Here is a 20,627-nt window from a genome sequence, read left to right as displayed (position 1 = left end):
GAGCCTACCTCAAAAATTTCACTAAGAGAGGTTGTTTTGATACTCAAATATCCTCTAATCGATCATCTCGGCATTAAGATGCATGAACATGAAAAAAAATTCGATTTCAAGTTTTGGAAATAATGTATAACATATTTTTTTACTGTCAGTTTTCAAGATTTTTAAGTTTCCATATATATGTTGTTCACTCTTTTTGAAGCTTTAAACTTTATAGATAAAGAAGAGAATATATTTTAAGGCTATCACAAAGATTTCTAATGTTGAAACAATATTTTTCGACACTATTTAAAGGTAGGCTCTAATTTGATTGTTTAGAGCCTAGGCTCTATACAAACCGCACCCTATGTTTATAGATCTACTTGATTTTAACTAGTTTTATAATTTAAAATTTTATAATTAGAAAAAAAAATTTCAAATAATCTTAATGAATTTTTACACCAAAATTACTTGTTATAATAAAATTTAGAGGTACGCTTTAATTGGATTGTTTAAAATTGCAACCCTATCTATAGAAACCACACCCTATTCTAAAACTAATCAGGTAAATGATGCTTGTCCCTTAGCTCTATAATTTATGTATGTAGTAGTTTCGATTTTACATTAAAAAAATTTGTTCCATGCGTTGAGAACACATTTCTACATTTGCCTCTCCGGATGATGGTACGTTGTAGGTGGTTTCAATTTTCAGGAGCACACAAAAATTTTGGATTTTGATGGTATGTTGTGGGTGGTTTCAATTTCCAAGAGCAGACAAAAGTGTTGGATTTTTTATCGATATGCCGGTCTTTGAAGGAGGCATGTCTGCCGTACCTACAAACCACCCTTCATAAAGATGGGTGCAAATGGGTGGTCTACCTAAAAACGGTTGAAACTAACAGTCCGAATGTTTTTTTCATAAAATTATTATTTTAAGTTTTTAAATTTATTTATTTTTTCATATTTATGATCAAAAAATGATTTGATAGGGTTATAACCCTATCAAACTAAATAAGCCTTATCTCATAACTCATCGAAAATTACAATTCAAGTATTGAAAAACCATTACATAGATCATCTTATCATGAAACATTATGGTTATAAAAAAAAATAGGATTTCAAGCTCTAAAAATAGTGTATATTATAACAAGTTATCTAGACCATCTATTTCACCCTAAAAATAATTATTCGTAGATCCGCAGGATCTTTACCATTTTTTAAGTTTTAAATTTCATTATCGATGTTAGAAATTGATTTTAGAACCATCATAAAGATCTTCATTGCCGAAAGTACTTTCTAGATAAAGATTTAAGGTGAAGCTTCATTTTGTTTTTATAAAGCATGCGTCTTATGGAAACCTCATCCTTTATGATCTCTATGACATTATATGTCATTAAAAATTGGGTCCAAAGATCCATCTAAAAAATAAATTTAAGAGGGGACTCATTTCTACATGAACTTGTATAAAACGTGTCCTTTACACTAAAAACATGGTATGCAATAGTGCAATTGATATACTTCGACGTTTTTTTACACTACATTAACAACTTAAGAAATAAAATAAATAAATAAAATGAGCATATCTAACCCTATGTTTAACATCGCATGGAAAAGAGAGCTAATATTGACCCAGCTTTCATTGTCCTCGTAAAACTATGGGAAATGATATCATGTCATCATATCATTTTAATATAATGAAACCACACTTCAAGAAAATCATATTTCTGGTGCTTATAGGATCCAAAAATGTGCACACATACTCTCTTCATCACAATAATCAATATCAAAAAGACTTTAATTTGTGCTCTGGTCAGAATGAGTCCCCTCCAACAATGAATCTAGACTGTCCATTTAGTGAATTTCAATATCTAGCTCTTTATGAATTCGAAATCAATTTTTATTTTTTAATGTTGTTAATCTAATTATCTAAAATACTTGGAAATAAAAAGAGTTCTTCTAAGGTCTAGTCCAAGTATCTCACCAAAATGGACGGCCTAGTTAATTGGGCTAAAAAACATTTTCTCGGTTGTGTTTTCAAATTTTTGTTTTTTTATGATTGTTCATTAAAATGAAAAGATACTATATTTTAAAGAGCAATGATTTCATGTAACCGTTGTATAGTAATATGATGCAACAACTTTAAAAAACCATCTTATGGCCATTTGTTTGATCCAAATTTTGAAATATATATTATTTTCATTCTAATGAACAATCACAAAAAAAAATAAAAAATTAAACACACAACCTAGAAAGTATGTTTTTAGCTCAACTAACATAAGCTGTTCCTTTTGGGGATTGATTATTGAGATGAAGAGAGTGTGTGTGCAAAATTTGAGGTCGTACAAATAGCACAAACATGATTGTCTAGAAGTGTCGTTGCATTATACTATGATACAACTGTTGCATTGGATCATTGCTCTATTTTAAAATTTGGATCAAACAAGTAGCCCTGACATGATTTTTGAAGATTGTTTCATTATATTATTATACAACCATTGCATGAAATCACTCCCCTAAAACTATTTATTATGAGTTCTTTCAGTTTTTAATGTGCATGTACCTTATTGTCGTGAGAATATGACTATAAATAAGGAGAATAAAGAAGAAAATGAATTTTAAGTTCCACTCTAACTTGTTTCCCTCCAAATTTCTTAAAACGTCTCTCCAAAATATCAAACACTCTTAGAGTTATGAGATCATCCCTCTCGCCACTTATGTTACATAGAAACTGATATATGTGTCTATTTGTGACATTGATGTGAGTGTCAAAGACGATGACCTCAAATAAATGTCATCTAGACACGACACGTTCATACAATATATATATGGTGTTTATATATATGCATATGGCTATAAATATATATATTAAAATTTATTTGTAGTTCACATCTGCATTTATATATACAACAGTGCATATGTTATAACAATAGCAACGCATAAAAGAAATAAATTAAATTACTAGTCCAAATATGTTACTTCATCAATCATAATTCTATTCAACAAAAATTTATTATAATCTAAGGTTGCATCATAATAATATGAAAAAAAAACTAATAACTCTTCACTAATTATTAATTCGAAAAGTAGTACCTTTTTTGCATGGTTAGTGAATATGGTCCTAATGTATTCATACAAAATCATGGGATCACACCACTCACACTCGCAATAGATCCATCTTTCTCTAAAATTGATTCATTGGACACCATGTTTCTCGATTTCAATTTCAGTAGGACTATCTATGTTGTCTTCACTAAGATGCACATCCCAATATCTACATGGATTACATTTAGAAGTATATTGCCTCCTCATGAGCAATCTTAGATTGCTATGAACAAATCTAAGCTATCTAAAAGATTAATACTAAAAATTGATACAAGAGCAAAATATTGGACTTTGTAGGCAAATGTACTACAAAATTTATAGACTATCAAATATTAGTATCGTCATTCAAAACTCGTAAAACTTAAGTGCTTGGACAATGCAATTAAAATGATCTAAAATACTAAAATTAAGAAACTAAGGTAGAACATGATCAACACTGTCAATAGCAAAAAAAAATTAGTCAAGTAAAAAGATATTACACAATAAAATGAGAAGGAAAGAGGGAAAATTTGTAGAAGAGGTCAAATGAAGATCCATAGGTCCATGATTTGGAAAGGAATAAATGGACAGAGAGAAACCCTAAAAGGTTTTTTACTACTTGAATTAAAATCATACTTTTATTTATAAGAATAATAACTTACGTAAACCCTAGACAAGAAAATAAAAATATTTTTATTTTTATTGTAAACTATTTTTTTAATTTTAAAATAGTGAACTATTAAAATAAAATATTATTTATTAAATAATGGTTTTCTTTAAACAAAAAAATGCCACATTCCAGAAACAAAATGTGTCCAAAAAGGGGACACGCCATTGGACAATCTATACGAGTGTTGTACACATTTTTACAAGATCAACAGGTGTCTGTGTCCATCAAGTGTCATCATATGGTCAAATCTTTGGACACACGTGTCCATATTTCATAAGCTCCTCACACTATATTTCAATATCTATTAAGAAGGCATTGAATGAAGTAAATCTTTTGCACATTTGTCCTGATTTTCAATAGTTTTAGGACTCAAAACATATCTCAAATATTTGTAAACCCATTTTCACCTGAGATTCATGAATTTGAAGCTCCATAAAGTATGAATTGAAATGAATGGTTCAAAAAAAAGGTACAATATCTGAATTGAAATGAATGGTTCAAAAAAGGGTATAAGACAGACAATCAACATATTCCAAAAAAAAAGAAGGCAGAAGATAGATAATTTTTAAGGGTCTCTCTCTCACTCTCTTTTAGAGTCATGAGTGAGGATGACAAAATGGTAGATCTGAAAAATTTTGATTGTCAATCCATATCGGAGATGGATTATGGAAGGGTGAGACTACAATTTGTGTGTTCCCAAACGCATCCACACCACGACCTTCAATAAATTTATCTCCATCACTAACTCCAATAATCCTTGATCCTCTATGTTAACAGCATATGGAAGGTAAGTTTCACATCTACATTTACAGTGATATATCATATTGGTTGTATTGTGGGATAGGGAATGCAAGGTCATTGCTTCAAATCCTACCCTTCTTTTAAGGTAATTAAGACCAATGGTAGAGAGTTGGACTCTCTCAGCTCCGGTTGCTCCTCTCAGCGGGGGGGGCACCGTCTCCTCGAGAACGAAGTGGTAGACATCCACAAGGTCCACGCTTGGTTTGAATCGGCATTGATTATTTTAAAATGATGAAGATTAATGATTTAGCTTTTGTTATAAAGAAACTATTCTTTAAGAATAATTGAAAATTCTAAGTGGTTATCATGGCATAAACTAGTTATACAAATATGATAAAATAGGATATATTGTAGTGGTTTACGAAGTTTCAAATTGAAAGTTGGACTTATGTGATCTAGCCGATGTATATATATATATATATATATATATATATATATATAAATTTTTTTTTTTTTTTTTTTTTCTTTTTATGCTTTTTTTTTTTTTTCGGGCTTAGATCACTCACAAGTAGTCGTTAAATAAAGAAAAAAAAACTAGAATCTAAAAATTGATGGCACAAAAACTAATCTTTCTTCAATCAAATAAAATCACAATACTGTGCTTGAGAATAACAAAAGACATAATACATAAATATGGTAATAAACAAGAAAGTGAATATCGAAAATTACCTCAACTATGCTTATTACACCCATATTGAGTCACCACCTTTCCAATGATGTTGGATCAATAGTCAACCTTTAATCTTAAATATGGAAAAGCAATTAGGCCAAACCCTCCAATGGAACAAGAACTCCTTTCAAAACTTAGATTTCAAACAAAGGTTTTAACCCCTTAATAACCTAATTGCGAGAGATATCATCACATTACTAAACACTTAACACTTTAAGCTATGTGAGAGATGGGAGATGAAAGAGATAACCAAAGTTGAGGCATGCCCCTTATGGAAGAAGAGAGAGAAACAAACTTTATATGGCTGAGATTGCCCCTCTATATTCTTATGGGAGAGAGAGAGATAAGAGATTTTGGTGTGTAGAGATATGTGGATACATACCAGTCCATACTTGATCATACCAGTCCATATTGGAACACATGTAGTGAGATTGATTATGCACTACCAGTGAGATTGATTATATACTATTGATCATATGGAATGTGTTATAACCTTTTTCCCCATTTTCTAAACCATTTTTCTATTAATTAATTGAAATATAAAAATATCAATAATAATAATACACTTGCCAATTTCATAGGCAATCATCTTCACAATTTGCATAGTTTGATTTAAACATTCTATTAAATCAAACTTTCCAAAATACAATATATTTTCTTTCAAGCCATCAATATTGATTCAATAAAATAAAAAGTGAATGGGGTGGGCCGTGCCACCCTACGGTGGCTTCCATGGGCCCCACAAAATTGTCATGGTGCACCTATATGCACTATTGGGCTTCCTATGTAATATTAAATTATTTTAAAAATAAATTATGATTTTTTAGAATTCCCAAAAATCTCATTCGAATATTTAAATTAATGTAAAATAAATAGATTTGTTTTTATAAATCCAAATTTCATAAATAAAATACTCAAAGGTTTAGAAAAATTCAAATAACAATTCTATAAATTAAATATCATTAAAACAAATATAATTAAATACTTTTGATGTGAAATAGATTCATATATTCTAGGAATAAATAAATAAACACTGGGATACTCCACTTTCTATTGTGGACTACGGTCCACACTTGTTTTCTCAAACCGGCCCAATGTTGCTCATGACCTATAGTCTATGTAGGGGCTCATTAGTGAGTCATCAAAGTCTAGCCAATAGGCAAAGGGTCGTGATTCCAATAGAGATGTACAAATGTTACTTAGACCTGATGCAATCATAGCTCTATGATGCATAAGGGTAATCTCTCGCACATACACAAGTTTCACCCTTAAAAGTTGTTCGTTTTCCCGAAATAGTTATCATATGTGCATGCTGTGTGATGATATGCGAATGAGGCTTTGACCCTCATTTTTAAAGGCCTTCATCATACACAAGGGTCACACAGTCCCTCGATTCACTCATCCAGGTATACTCTGACCTCATCAAGGGATGACTCATTATAACTTTTATCGGTTTAATCTCTATACCCAGGTAATATGGTTTTTTCCCGACCGACTAGCCTAGCACGTCAAGTTCAGTCTGGTATCAATAAACATTGTTTGTTTAGTATAGTCTACACGGGACGACACTCCCATTGAGTTCATGTTCCATTATATCAAAAGTTCAATTACAAGCACTCATAAGGTCTTTAATGGCCACACACACCCAACACAAATATCTCATTTTGAAATGGAATTAATTTTTTTTAAAAAAAAAATCCATAACTCAAACTTTAAATAAAAAATTATAGCATATTAGAAGTTATAAGCAAGATTAATGGAAAATCTAGTCGTGACATTATAGCTCAAATCTATAAAAAAAAGGAAACTTGAAGTGAACATGAAATTATGAAAATTTTCACAAATTAGAGGTTTGTGCAATCCACATGCCATTAGATAGTGTAGGTATGTGCTTATATGCATGTGTGTGTGTGTGAAATCTCTCTCTCTCTATATATATATATATATATATATATATATATATATATATATATATATATATATATATACCTTCCCACACCCATGTATATAGGATCCCAAACAATCACCATTAAATTTGGCACAGATTTCTGGAAAAGTTTTAGAATGTTTGTGGGATTTGATTTTTTTAGAGATCTGTGCCAAATTTAATGGTGATCTTTTGGAGTCCTACACACATGAGTGTGGGAGGGTCTCATAGGATCATTACTCATATATATATATATATATATATATATATATATATATGTGTGTGTGTGTGTGTGTGTGAAATCTATTAAAAAATGGGAACTTGAAGTAAACATAAAATTATGAAAAATTTCACAAATTAGAGCCTTGTGCAATCCACATGCTATTAGATAGTGTAGGTGTGTGCTTCTATATATGTATGTGTGTGTGAGAGAGATAATTTCACCTAGGTACCTGCTGAAGTAATTTCTTAAAAATGCTCAAATTTATTCTCTTTACTATTTTGATTATTTAAGGAGCAAGCAGGGCAATTTTGGTTTTAAGGGATTCAAATTTGGAACATAGCATAAACATATATTTATATCATTTGACTAGATTTAAAAGCCACGTTAAATGATGAAACTACCTCAACTTTTTCCATGTTCCAAATCCAAAATATGTATTTTTATATTAAAATCTATTTTCTAAGTTTGGATCGAAAACAAATGAGAGCATTTTGATAATTGAGAATCACTTTCATCATGAGCCAATTTATCAAAATACTCTTGCTCAGACAATGTTTCAAACCCAAAACAAAGGCATTTGGGTGTACTTTTAACAAAATATTAAAGGAAGTATTTAGGTGAAATGATATTATTAAAGTAAAGCAAACTAATTGATTTGACCACCTTACCCTCATCTCCATAATCCAACATTGGCCATGAATTTTGTAGGAGTTTTCCCTCATATCCAACAAGTTTTATTCATCAAATTTATTCTCAATTATAATTTTTTTTTATGTTTTGGACAATTCTTTCATATGTGGATGGTTCATCATTGGGCTCTTCGCAAATTCTCTTATAAACTTCTCGAACACAAGCAAAGAATTCAGGAGGTCTTATAATTCTTCCACTACGGTTGGGCTGGTTGGTATACCTTTTTGATTTCTTAGGATCAATAAGTTTGTGAGTTACTTTCTCCCTCCACAAATTCATCTTCTAGGAAGTGCACCTCTAGGCTCTTAATGACTCTCCCATTAGACAAATCGTAAAACCTGTTGCTCTTACTATGGTTTGGGTAACCTATCAAAATTCATTTGATAGTTTTGGGATCTAACTTAATTATGTTTTTGAGAAAGTATTAACATATGAGCTAAACAACCCCTAACTTTGAGGTACCGGAAGAATGTAGACTTTCATGTATTGAGTTGATATGGAGTACTGGGACCGCTTTAGTACGAGTCCTATTAAGGCCTATTAAGGATATATGTAGCGGTAAGAACCGCCTCTCCCAAAAATCTAAGGATAATTGCAATGCTCCTAACCATCCCAATGGATTCTATTTCCCATCTCAACTACTTCATTCTAAGTGGGTGAGTAGGGCATAGTGGTTTGCAGCATTATCCTATGCTCCATGTAGTAGTCATAGAATACATGAAAGCAGTGTTTAAAAAAACGTCGAGTTCGACTCGGGAATCGTCATGGACGGATCGAATCGGTGAAAAAAACAGGAATCGTTCGGTTCTAGAGAGAATCGGACGATTCTGCACAGTGACTCGCCGATTCACTTTACGGAATCGCCGATTCCATATAGTGAATCGGCGAGTCCCGTACGGAATTTTTTTTTTTTTTTTTTTGTAATCCATGATAGATTTTTTTGTAATACTTGATCGATTTTTTTGTAATCCATGATCGAATTGTTTTTTTTTTGTTTTTGTAATCCATGATCGAATTTTTTGGTTTTTTTTTTTTTTGTAACCCAAGATAGAATTTTTTGTAATCCATGATCGAATTTTTTGTAATCCATGATCGAATTTTTTGTAATCCATGATCGAAATGTTTGTTTTTTTTTCTTGTAATCCATGATCGAATTTTTTGTTTTGTTTTTTTTTTTTTTTTTGTAACCCATGATAGAATTTTTTGTAATCCATGATCGAATGTTTTGTAATTCATGATCGAAATGTTTGCTTTTTTTTTGTAATCCATGATCGAAATGTTTGTTTTTTTTTTTGTAATCCATGATCGATTTTTTTGTAACCCATGATAGAATTTTTTGTAATCCATGATTGAATTTTTTGTAATCCATGATCGAATTGTTTTTTTCTTTTTTTGTAATTCACGATCGAATTTTTTGTTTTTTTTTGTAATCCATGATTGAATTTTATGTAATCCATGATCGAATTTTATGTAATCCATGATCGAATTTTTTGTAATCCATGATAGAATTTTTTGTAATCCATGATCGAATTTTTTGTAATCCATGATCGAAATGTTTGTTTTTTTTCTTGTAATCCATGATCGAATTTTTTGTTTTTTTTTTGTTTTTGTAACCCATGATAGAATTTTTTGTAATCCATGATTGAATTTTTTGTAATCCATGATCGAATTGTTTTTTTCTTTTTTTGTAATCCACGATGGAATTTTTTGTTTTTTTATGTTTTTTTTTTTTGTAATCCATGATCGAATTTTTTGTAATCCATGATTGAATTTTTTGTAATCCATGATTGAATTTTTTGAAAATTTGTGATTTTGTTTTTTAATCCATAATCGAATTTTTTTTTGTAATCCATGATAGAATTTTTTGAAAATTTGTGATTTTTTTTTTTTAATCCATTATCGAATTTTTTTTTGTAATCCATGATAGAATTTTTTGAAAATTTGTGATTTTTTTTTTTAATCCATGATCGAATTTTTTTTTGTAATCCATGATAGAATTTTTTGAAAATTTGTGATTTTTTTTTTTAATCCATGATAATTTTTTTGAAAATTTGTTAATTTTTTTTTTGATCCATATTATTCAAAGACAAAATGAGAGAAATGATGATTCTGAGGCCACCCTATCCCAGCCATATTATTCACATATCGAGTCCCAACAGCAACAGTGTAGGAATGAGCACGACAGTGCTGGTGAACATGAAGGATAAATAAGCTTCGGGAATTTTGGATTGGGAACACAACAAAACACTAACACTCAGGGATTTGAGAATAGTCAAACGCCTGCTAATATCGATGATTCGTTTTTAGATCGAATCAATGAATTGTTAAACGAATTCAATCAATGGCACCAGCGTGACCAAGAAGAACAATAACGTCGTCTATCATTTTATTTTTAGATCATATGTTACTAATTTTATGCTTTATTGTAGCCCATGTATGTTGATATACTTATTCCATGATAATTCAATGTTTATCCTTTTGTGTGATGTAAATTAAATGCTGAATGGCGGTTCATGCAGGGAAAGAACATATCAATATTCGCATATTCATTCAAAAACATGAAAATTCTTAATGGAGTCATTTCTTATTGAATTCCTAAAAAACAATATTTATAATGAATTTTAATAATTTTTTCAGATTTTTTTTAAGCTTTATTCTGACCGATTCACCTGATTCTCGATTCGGATCGCCGATTCGCCGATCCGAATCGGTTTTTTGGGTGCCCGATCCGGGTCACCGATCCGTTTTTTAAACCATTGCATGAAAGTGTAATCACCACCTCTATGAGATCTTAATTTTTTGACCCTATGCCTAGTTTGGTTTTTACTTCTGCCCTTCCTCAACTTGCTAACTGCAGTTCAACTCATAGTTAGTGAGTCGGGGAATAATAATATATCAGCAAACCAAAAGTAATAAATTAGTTTTATTTTAAAAAGTTGAAGGGAAAATCGGATAAAAAATACAAGTCACCCAAAAATAAGGTAAGTTATAGAATCGTGAATATTTTGTCCTGAATCGTGAATATTTTGTACTTGACTCAAAAAAATAGAATGAAAAAATCGGATATGTTAAAAATGACACAAAATAGTATTATGACTTGTAATTATTGTATAGATACATTAAAGCCATTGAACAATAATTTTATGGCCTTAACTAGGATCATTAGAGTAATAACGGATAATTTTTTGTCGAAACTCTCTATAAAGCCAACAATAATGCTTGCTGTATTGTCACAAAAAAAACATAGCATAGATTTATTCGGGGCATAAAATGAAATAACAATAAAGACAATGCTAAAAACAAAAATTACATTAGTAAATAACAAGTACTGCAAACCAAAGTATAGGATTATTGTTCATAAAATAAAAATAAAAAAGATCCTAGGTATATGATTGTAGTTAACTGAAATAAAATACAAACATCCAAATATGTAAAATAATAGTATTTCAAAATGCTATGTTATATACACCAACGAAATAAAAATAAAAATATGAAATTAATCAAACTTCTCCATGCATAAAGGAAGCAACAAAATGTTAAAATCTCACATTGAATTCACCTAAATAAATGTTAAAATCTCACATTGAATTCACCTAAATAAATGTTAAAATCTCATATTGAATCTCTCTCTTGTTCTTTATATGGACGTTCCAGGTTTTAAGGAAATTTTTTTTTTTTTTCTTTGAGTTACTCTTATTTTAACTCGACGGATTATGTGACATATACAATTATTTTGGTAACTTAGTTTTTGGAGAACATATTGATTATTGGTGAAATTTTTGATGGAATTTTTTATTAAATCAAGATTCTTAATTTACTCCCACTAATGTGCTTATCTTTAAACCAAAATTCAATAATATTAAGTTAAAGAAGAAATAAATTTATAAAGAAAAAATATTTTTGAAAAAAAATAATAAACAGATTTATATTGATTTCATTAAAAAATATAATTTTATATATTTTTTTAAGAAACGAGAAGTAAGATTTTTTTAAAAATTCGTTTAACGAAGACTTGCTGCTATACTTCAACCCCAGTTGTATTATGAGCCAAATGCTCAAAATCTCCATAATTATTCGAGATTTTCAATGACGGACATTTTGTTTTAAATTTAATAATAGTTGTAACTTAAAAATTGATGAATGTAGCTGTAAAATGATTTTATCAAAGTAATCGCTTCCTACAAACAAGATTAAACCAGCCGTATCACCGTTATTACATTATGCAGATGGGCATTTTACCCTCCATTAACAAGGGCTTCATCCTTTCTCTGTCTCTGAAACCTCCCAAACTCTCAAAACCCCACTCTAGTTCGGCCACGGCTTGCCATGTCTTCTGGGGCTCTCTTTCTCAGCCCTTTAGCAGAGTTACAAGGAGCTCTAAGTACTCAAGAGCCCTGTAGCTTTTGAAGACCGTGTAACCATGGATCGCCCATCGCTATTATTAGGGCTTCCAATTCCATGGGCAAACTTCAATAAGTAATCGGTTTGCATTGCACTCTCTGCTTGAAATGATCTCTTGCTTATCTCAACTTGGGGCTTCTTTTATATAATGGGATAGGTTTTTATGTTGTTATCATTTAACTTGGGATTTCGATGTTGATTACAAGTGCAGTAGAATTTGGCTAATCATTTGTAATTTATGAGTTTTCTGTTACCTTATTTTCATGGAATTTTGTTGGCCATGCCTGGCATGGTGGAATTTTGCAGGTTATCAAGATTTAGGATTTTTTGGGGTAGGTGTCCTGTTCTCATCAAATTGTAACCTCAACTTTGCTTGAACACTCATAGTTGATTGCAGCTCTTTTTGAGCTCTTTTTAGACTATAGGAGCTTATTTGTGTACTCTAAGACTTCCATTTTGCTCTATTTGCTCAATTTTCTCTTTTTGTTTGACCTCATTTGGAATATCCAAATGCGCTTTGAACTGGCGAACCCCCTTCTGCAAATGCATCGCATTCATTGATTTTACGGCTGCTTCTCTGAAAAAGAATCCTTGTTAAGCTTGATTCTGGTCATCAATGGTGACTTTTTATGAGCCCACTTTCACAATTCTCAAAACCCAACAACCCAATTTTAGAAAGCTCTCTCTATGGTGGCTCTCGCTCTCTTTTCTTAACTTAGAGTCATTCTCATAATAGGGGTGAAGTTTCTCACTCTTTTGGCAAAGAAGATGGAGTTAGCATTTGCTCAAGGCTCTGGATTGAGAGTTTTAAAGAACCCAACAATACTGTAACTAGTCTGACTTCTTATCTAAGTAGACTGGAACTATGGGTTCTTGCGTACCAGAAGGTTTGTGCGGATGAAACTGGTTCATATCTACCCAAAAACATGATCGATATGTCAGCCATAGAAAGACATTCTGTACTTAGAGATGCAGTGGTTGATTCGAGGTTTAGATGAGGAGCAAGGCTTGAATTCTTCATTCGTTCTCCAAAAGATAAGGTTGATATCCAGTCTGTATCTAAACGTAAGCTGAAAATCTTGATGACCTCTTCTCAACCACCTCCATTTCAAGACCGAATTGTTCAAGAAGTCATGTTTATGATCCTTGAGCCAATATATGAAGCCCGATTCTCTCAAAAGTCTTTCGCCTTCAGGCGTGGTAGGAATGCCCATACTATTCTTCGAGTAATTCGAAGGAGCTTTGCTGGTTATTTATGGTATATCAAAGGAGATTTAAGCACACTTTTAGATGGGGTCAAAGTGGGTATGGTGATTAATGCTTTGTTAAGAGATGTTCGAGATAAAAAGGTGATTGATTTGATAAAATCGGCACTTGTGACTTCCATTATAACTGGTCGGCCTGAAAATGAAGAAGAATTGAAGAAGGAAAAGAAAAAGAGGAAATATTAGAAGAAGGTGTTGCCAGATGCTGAGCCAAAACCTGGCCCATATTGGTTGCAAGCATTCTTTGGTTTTGCACCAGAGGAGGCTGAGAAGGTCTCCTCTTGGGCTCATTGTGTAATTCTGAGCCCACTCTTAGCAAACATTTGTCTCAATGAATTGGACCACTGGATGGAGGGTAGAGTCAATGAATTCTATCGCCCCACTAAAACTGATGTTATTTGGAATGAACCCAATGGGGAGGAAGATAAAGGGAACACTTCATGGCCTGAATTTGTTCCAACCAGTGGCCTAATAAAACTAGAAAGATGGATTATATTCGCCATGGTGGTCATATTTTGATTGGAGTGAGAGGCCCAAGGCCTGATGCCTCCACCATAAGGAAGCAATTAATAGAGTTCTATGAGCAAAAGTATCTTATCAACCTTGATAATGAGAGCCTACCAATAGAGAATATTACTAAGGGGATTTTGTTACTGGACCATGTCATATGTTGAAGGGTTGTGTATCCTACTCTTCGTTACACAACAACTGGGGGGAAGATTATCAGTGAGAAGGGAGTCGGTACACTTTTGTCTGTTACAGCCAGCTTGAAGCAATGCATTAGGCAATTTAGGAAGCTAGAGTTTCTCAAGGGAGATAGGGATCCAGACCCACAACCTTGTTTTCGGATGTTTCATGCTACCCAAGCTCACACTAATGCACAAATGAACAAGTTTCTTTCCACTATGGTGGAATGGTATAGATATGCAGATAATCGCAAAAAGAATATGAAACTTTTGCTCTTATATCATCAGAGGGTCTCTTAAAAAGCTTTATGCCGCAAAGTACAAGCTTAGGTCTCGAGGCAAGATTTATAAGTTAGCTTCGAGGAATCTCAGCCGTCCGTTGAAGGAGAAGAAGGGACAATCACCTGAGTATCACAACCTTTTGAGGATGGGTCTCATGGATTCGATTGATGGGCTTCATTACACAAGAATGTCCCTTGTGCCTGACCCTTATTATACTCCATTCCCAAAAGGATGGAGGCCAGAACATGAGCAAGTTTTGCTTGAGTATATAAAATTGGAGGACCAAAGACCTTAGAGGAGCAGAGGGAATCTTTCAGGGAGCATGGGCTTATTTCTCCACCGGATTATGTCTCAATGCTTGTGTAGAATTACAAAAGGAATGTTATGTTTACTGATCAGGTACATTGGGCTGCAATATGTGGGCAACCTTTATAATTCATTTAGGTATTTAACATTGTCACACATAATTTTAGGTACTTGAAACTCGAAAGAAAATTATAATTTGTAAAACAAAAGTAAAAAGTATATTATCTGGTTCGTCTTTGTTTCTCTATCTTAATGTCATATCTTTCCCAAATGACATCAAAGAACACTTGTACAAAATAAGCTCTTTAGTTGATATCTTATCTTGGATATGTGGATCGAGAACTAATTTCTCAAGGCACTCATTACAACCTTCTATAATTTTCCCTTTTGACTCAATATGTGCATCTACATAAAAGAAATTGGGGTTCAAGTAGTATCCCGCTGCATGCAATAGTCTATGGAGCTGCCAATCCCATTTGTCATCTATAATCTCCCAAATTGGGTCATACTTGGCTGCATCATTGCCCAAATTCTCTGTAATCCCTTTCCATTGCAGCATATATAAAGCCCATGGAGGGTTTATCAGCATCAACCAAGTGCAAGACCTTCATCAAGGGAAAAAATACTATTATCGCATGTTTCACCTCATGCCAAAAATATTTCGAAAGAACAATATCCCGTACCTTCTTTCCCTTGACATCTCTAGACTAGTTACACCTACTCCACTCTTCTGAAGCAAACTTAGACCTTAATGCGATCCTCTTCCTATATATGCTCTGTAGACTAAGGTAGACAGTGGCAAATCTAGTGATCTCAAGCTTCACTAGCTTTCTTTTCTTTGTAAACTTGCGCATCATGCTAAAGGTAAGTATGTGACTGTATATGAAGATTGTAACCTCCTTATCTTAAAAAGAATTTCTTTAATAGTAGGCAAATCACCAATAGCCTCAAGCATAAGATCTATGCAATGTGCAGCGCAAGAAGTCCAAAATATGCGAGGCCTATTCTGTCGAAGCAAATGACTTGCAGCTGGATTGGAAGCAGCATTGTTTGTAACCACTTGAATTACAAGTTCCTCCCCAACCTCCTCAATACCCTTATCAATGAAAGAAAATATGTAATGAGCATCATGAATATCATTGGAAGCATCAATTGATCAAAAAAAAAATGTACCCAAGGGACAATTTACCAAGAAATTCATGTTACTCCTCCTCCTATCACTCTACATATCTGTCACTAAAGAAACCCTAAATTTAACCCATCCTTTTTTATGGGTCTTGAGATATTCGTTAGTATGCTCAATTTCTTTCTTCAGTAGTGGCCTCCAATCTCATAAAGAGTTGGACCTTTCAAACTTGACGCAATTGCTTCCAACATTGTATGGAAGCTATTCAAGCTAACAATGTTAAAAGAAATGCCTGCATGTTAAAACCACCGAGCAATATACTGAATTTCCCTGCCTCTATCTTCTTTCTTAAATTTATTTTCAATTGTCACTTGTTTTTTCCCCTTTCCTCTCCTGCCTTTCTCAATTACTATCTCAGGGCTAGGCGTAAAAGACTATCAATGAGGCTTCGTAGACTCTCATAAGGCTACGAAGCCTCATAGATAGACTACGATGCCTCATAGATAGACTATCTATAGGCCCTCTCATATGAGGCTTCGTAGACTCAAAAGCCCTCTTGCTCTTAGAGCATTGAGTATCAACCATGGCTACCTCTTCTTCCCTCGCTTTTTTCTCTTCTTCAATGTCAATATTATCATAAAAAATATGGACCCTTGACTTTAATTCTGCTATATCTTTTTGTTTTGAATTTTTTTTACTCTTTTCACCTTTAATGTATTCAGAAATTTATTCTTTACAAGCTCTGAGACTTTCTTATATGGGGCAACATCACCTCTAATACTGGCAAGATGCTTCTTAAATCTATTTATGCCGATATTAGAAACATGTCCACAAAAATTGTACATAATTTTATTCTTATCATTATTATCCGGGTTAACACAATATTTCCATCTCAGATCTCCACCCCTGGTAGACCCCACAGAAGACATCTCAAATTGGAAATATTGAACTCAAATAAAGATTACAAATTGACCTTTTCTGCTTGGTTACCTTAATCGACCTACTAATCAACTCAAAAGTATTCTAATGCCACAAATGGCACCTTAAAAATAATTTCAATGAGAAAATAAAACTTTTAAATCTACAAACAATACTTTTGATTATCAGAAATTACTTTAGATTCTCATAAATAAGTTTAGCATAGAGATTGAGGGTTGAAGAGTAGAGAGTAGAAGAGATTGCAGAGAATAGAGAAGGTTGAAGAGAGTAGAAAAGATTGCAAAGAATAGAGAAGGTTGAAGAGAGTACAAAAGATTGCAGAGAATAAAGCTGGAAGAGAAGAGCAGAGAAGATAGTAAAGAAAGCCTGGACTCCTTCTTTCGATGATTTGCTTTTGAGGCTTGCTTCCTTCTTATAGACCTCGGATCTCAAATGGTTATCAAACTGGCTTCATAATAGGGTACCATGTCAAAAGTATGAACAGTATCTCTGACTTGATAAAAGCAGTGGCACAGTATTCTGAACTAACTAAAAGGTGAATAGTAAACGTCGGCAGCATCTATGAACAGTAAAAAGGGTGAATATTGTTGTTAGTGGAGAATCTAGGAATAGTATTATGGCCAACAAGTGGCCGGCATGTAGCATTTTTGTAGACAGGTTGCAGACAGGCAGCATCTTTGTAAACAGGTGGCCGACAGGCAGCATCTTTGCAATATTCTTTTATGATGTGGAATCTTGGCAATTGTTGATATTATTGAGTATTGACAGTATATCGACGGGCTATAATTTGGGCTTTCTTTTGGGCCTTCTAGGAAAAGTCGATACTTGGTTGTATAAGCCCGCAGTCTTCATTTCCAACAGCATAATCTTCATCATTCTGGGTAGAGGTTGACATGGCCTCTTCTTCTTCATCAAATATCTGCAACTGTTTTTTCTTCAGTTCTTCTTTTGTTGCCGTTGGATTTTGTTGCTTCATCTTGCTGATGTAATTGGCAATATTGCTATCTTTGGTTTCCGGTGGTGGAATAAAGATTTTTCTTAATTTAATATTTTCAGGATCGATTGCTTTATTTTCATATACATCCCACCATTTAATATATATTTGCTTTCCCAATTTTGTGATGTATTCCCAATCTTTGGTATAATCATCTGATATTGCGTAGGACCATTTCATGATCCAAAGAATTTGGTAGTAAGCCATAAAGAACATATGGAGATCTATTTGGGTATTATTATTATTATATTCAGCAAACTTGGTTTGCGAGGTCTGTATCTTTGATGGGAGTATTTCTGTTCCAGATCCCCAAACTTGGAACCAATTCCTAAACCAGTTAGGAAATTCAATAACCACAGGTATTTTTATTTGTAAAAACTAAGTATGAGAATTATTATTGTTTTGATAAGTAAAAACCTTGTGCCAGACATCAATATATTCAACATAATTGTAATATTTATTATTAAATTCTGGTGCCAGCAACTTTCTACTTCTTATGGGATCCATGCGCCATTCTTTGTAAGAAATTATTTTCTTATTTGGAACTTGGAGTATCCTATTGTATTAGTATTCTTATGGTAAAAATGAACTAATGATATTGATCCTGTTTCTAAAAGGATAGCCTCATACAATTCTCTGGTTTTATTATTATTAGAAGAGTTTAGATTATGTTTTAGATATAAATGGGCTATATTTATTGGATCCATATCAAGATGGTCATTTTCTATGATAATTTTTTAGATAAAAAAGTGGTTTCTATAAACCTTGATTTCTCTATTTCTGGAGTTGTTATTGAAGTAGGAGAAGAAATTTGGGATTGGGCTTGTCTTTTAATAAGTTGATTTGGGTTCATAGGAGAGACTAGGGTTCTCAGAAGGAGATGGAACTATCTTCATTTTCTCTTTTCCTTTATTAATATTAGTAATTGTATTTAATGTCATTCGTCTATCTCTATTTCCTCTGTCCTTGTCCCCCTTGCAAAAAGTCACGGGTTAAAAAATCAAGAAGGAAGTTAGTATGACCTTTGATATGCTCAATATCAAAATCAAAAGAGGATAAGATTGCTTGCCATCTGGCAAAGATTTGTTTAAAGACAAGATTTTTAACATCTTTCAGCAGAATATCTTTGGCAGCTTTGCAATCAGTTCTTATAAGAAATTTTTGATTTAGAAGATCACTTTGGAACTTTGTAACACAGTGTACAATGGCTAATATTTCTTTTTAAACCGTTGAATAGTTTTGCTGAGTTTTGTTCCAAGCCTTTGATGTAAACTGGACTAATTGTTCTTTATTGGATATTTGTTGTTTTAAAATTATTCCTCCTAACCCTATTTCGGAGGCATCACATACAATAATTTTAAAGGTATTGGGGTTTGAAAGTGTAAGACAAGGTAATTCTTTAGCTTTTAAGTTTTATCTTTCGAACTGCCATAGTATGTTCTTCAGTCCACTTGGGTGGATTCTTTTTCAATCTATTAAATAAGGGTTTAGCATCAATAGCCAGATTTTTATAAAAATCATAAATATAATTTAGACAGCCCAAAAACCTTTGTAGTTCGGTTTTGTCTAAAATAATGTTTGGAAATTTATCAGCAAATTCTATTGCTCTATCTGTTGGAATAATACTGCCTTGGAAGATATTATGACCCAAAAATCTTATTCTGGTTTGGCAAAGATTGATTTTCTTAGCTGAGACTACTAGGCCTGCAGCTTTTATTGCATTTATAAAAACATTTATATGTTTAAAGTGCTGCTCAATGTTGTCGGGAAATATTAAAACATCATCTATATAGACAATCATAAACTTCATATAAGGGTTGAATATATCATTCAAGGAGCGTTTTTAAGCCCGAAGGGCATTACGTTCCATTCATATTGTCCAAACGGGACATTAAAAGCAGTCTTATATCTATCCTTTTCAAAAATCTGTACTTGCCAATAACTTAATTTTAAGTCAAATTTAGAAAATATACAAGCATTTACCAGCCTTTCTGATAAATCCTTTTTAGGGATTGGATACCTTATCCATTTTAATACCTTATTAAGAGGTTTATAATTTATTACCAGTCGGGGTGCTCCTCTTTCTTTTTCGGAGGCCTTCTCGACGTAGAATGCTGAACAGTTCCAGAGAGATGAACTCTTTCTAATTACCTGTTTCTGTAACAAATCATCAATTTCTTTTTTACATATTTCGAGTAGTCGAGGATTCATTTGGATTGGCCTAGCTTTTGTCGGTATTTTACTTTCATTAAAATCTTCTTCATATGGTAAACTTACTATATGCTTTTCTCTGTTCCAAAAAGCACTAGGTAAATCTGCACAAATTTCTTTTTCTATTTTATTTTTAATTTTTGCAATACATTTTGTATTTTCTGGCAAGGAGAGTTTCTCTTCTATTATTTTATATTTTAATTCCTTTTTTAGATGGCACAATAATTTTTCTTTATTAGATATAATTTGTTTGACATTAATAACCTCTCTTATTTTTGGTTTATCTATAAACTCAAACTTTACATTGTGTCCTTCTTTATTTGATTCAATTCTTGAACTATCTATTTTTAATGGATATAATAGATTTAAAAATAGGGTT

At 32.4% G+C, this 20,627-nt stretch overlaps 1 pseudogene across 1 annotated transcript; it reads left to right on the top strand.

The window, feature by feature from the left end:
- The first annotated feature begins 4,325 nt into the window (after nt 1-4,325).
- On the top strand, nt 4,326-17,176 carry LOC110006829 (nuclear intron maturase 2, mitochondrial-like; annotated as a pseudogene). The gene is made up of 2 exons (XR_016050996.1): nt 4,326-4,400; nt 13,159-17,176. The product of XR_016050996.1 is annotated as a nuclear intron maturase 2, mitochondrial-like (transcript).
- Nucleotides 17,177-20,627: the final 3,451 nt, after the last annotated feature.

The sequence above is a fragment of the Amborella trichopoda genome, chromosome 3 (genome assembly GCF_054954075.1).
Source record: "Amborella trichopoda isolate Santa Cruz 75 chromosome 3, AtrichopodaSantaCruz75HAP2 v2.0, whole genome shotgun sequence".
Taxonomy (NCBI): domain Eukaryota; kingdom Viridiplantae; phylum Streptophyta; class Magnoliopsida; order Amborellales; family Amborellaceae; genus Amborella; species Amborella trichopoda.
The sequence above is the reverse complement of the archived record's forward strand: the minus strand, read 5'-3'. Positions and strand labels throughout refer to the sequence as shown.